We start from the raw sequence: 2,511 nt of genomic DNA, 5'->3' as shown, positions 1-2,511 counted from the left end.
CACATAGATCCTATAAATAATAAATGAGCTGGATATATAATCAACTGTGTTAAAACTGCATTAATAAAATTACCAATAACTGAGAAGGCAGAGACAGCCAAAAATAAATAAAATCGCCTTTACTCGTAAAAGCTCTTCATTCTTATTGCTTGTGTTTTTGCAAATGGGTCCTTTCCATTTATGTGGTAAAGAAAAACAAACAGACACGTATGCACGTTTAAGAGGCAATCGTGATAAGACTGTCGTTTTAAAGCCCATTTGACAAAATTTCCCCTTCTTTAATTGCATGGCTCCATGCATTTGTTGATTTCCTTCCTGGAAAATTTATTTCTGTGCTTCTCACTTCCTCTAAAACTAGAGATCTTCAAATCTAGTTTTGCATATATTTTCTCAAGTAACATTCACCATCAGTTACAAGTTGAGTATAATTACTTTAGAATGAGCAACGGAAAGGCTCTTAGGGGCTAGGAAAAACGGCTGGAGACAAGACGGAGTTAGACTGCTGACCCAGAGGTATCTGAACCCTAAGTCAATTTTCCTAAAATATCCTGCTTTCTCCTAGAAAAATGCCTTTTCAACACCAAGAGCCTCTTTTTAATTTTTCATTTCTCTCCCATTGGACCCAAGTTTTGATATAATTCTGAACAGCAAATGAATGACAAAAATTAAATAACGACCAGTTCTCTGTAATCATAGGAAATATTTATTAAAATGCAAACGAGTATCTGACCATGTGAGATAATACTGAGTAGTACCATTTCAGTCAGAGGGTTTTCAAAAAGACATTTTTATTAGTCTGTTCGTCACCTTGGGTTTAAATGTTTAATCTCTACCATCAAGCTTTTCAGAACACTAAAAAGAGCCATCCTGTGTGTGGGTCTCTGGGACTCTTGGGACCACTGGTCTCTAACCTGCAGTCAGGAGACACCAGATTCTGTGTTTTTTAATAACAAAAGCAGAGCCTGTGACTGTGCTGTTTGTGAGAAAGCATTACCTTGGGTCAGAAATCCTTTCATATGCCAGTCTAAATCCCTCCCTCCAGAGTAAACCCATTTCCTCTTCTAGCCTCAAGAGAAATGGGAACAGCTGCTGGTCATCTTTTAACTCTCCCTCCGCGACCCAGGCTGGTCCGTCTTCACGGTCCCCGCACCTCACTGGGAGCCACGCTGGACAAATTCCTGGATGTTTGTCACCCCACTCTCATTTCCCAGCACATTTTCCAAGTTCTCTTTTAGTGATGCAAGTAGGGATTTAGATTCTGGGGATCCCGACGCAAAAGCCCCAGGCTTGCGAAGAATCTCCCAGGACAGCCGGTGTTGTTCATGCAGCTCCAGGCTGGAGGAGAATGAACACCCGACACCATGATAGCTGAGACTAATATCTGCTGCTGCTATTCCGACTGCATTTCGTACTTCTGGAAATTCTTGCCGTGGGTCACAGTCCTATTACCAGCTGGGGTCAAAATACACCAGATGAACGGTTCACATTTCCATCTAATTCATTATACTGATGGCTTTTATGAAGCATCTGGAATTGGGCATGCTACGGGGATTCAGAGAATTCGTTTGGAATAATGACACAACTGTCCCCCATTATCGATCGAATCCTGCCCGATCACCAAATGACTTTTCATGTTCCATTAAGAAATATAAACATAGATATAAAAATAATATTTAACCCCACGCTTAGAGAATCCTAGCGGGAACTCCAAGAAGAGATTTGATCCATCTCCCCCCCACATACCAAATAACTCAAAATCACGTTTTCTACACAAAATCTTTTTCTCTTGTTGTGGTGCTATGGCGCTCCAAGTTTGAAACATCTGATAATGGTAGTAACAATACTGAAAATAAATTTCACTCTTTTATGCAGCTACTTTGTGAAACCAACTTCGCAGCTCTCCTGGCTCTCTCACTAAGGAAAGGAAAGCAAGACAAAACAAGTACTCCAAAATGTATAAGTTCTAATTTCTGGGGGGAAAAAGAGAAATAAATCACCCGAAGTAAATGACGTCAGTGGTGTTATCTTCAGACAGCCTGGTCCTATGAAGTCAACTTTCCAAAGAGAGCTGTACTCATCCAAGGGCAGGCGACAACATCATTGGTTCTTTAAAAAGCTTTTATTACAAAGCTGCCCTTTCTCCACAAACTTCAATATTTATGACAGTTTTCAAGTCTTTTTTTTTTTTTTTGTCACTTTATTTCCCTTTGGCTTTTGAGGGACTCTTTCTATAGTCATTCTCTTTCGATTATTAGAAATTGAAATATTCACTGGCAGAGATCCACTAAGAACAGAAGCTGAAAGTTGGCTTTCCTACTGAAAAATTATCTTTCTAAGGACCAGGATTCAGAATAGAAATCCAGTGAATTCAACCTGGCTGAATTTTCTAAACGACCTACAGGACTTCCATAAACATTTTAACCAAGCAAATGCAAGTCTATTTACATTTCTAACTCCATCTAATCACGAAGAGAAAGTTTATGTTGTGTGTTTTTATAAAAAAAAAAAAAA

Source organism: Pteropus vampyrus, unplaced genomic scaffold, assembly GCF_000151845.1.
Source record: "Pteropus vampyrus isolate Shadow unplaced genomic scaffold, Pvam_2.0 Scaffold127, whole genome shotgun sequence".
Taxonomy (NCBI): domain Eukaryota; kingdom Metazoa; phylum Chordata; class Mammalia; order Chiroptera; family Pteropodidae; genus Pteropus; species Pteropus vampyrus.
The sequence above is the reverse complement of the archived record's forward strand: the minus strand, read 5'-3'. Positions refer to the sequence as shown.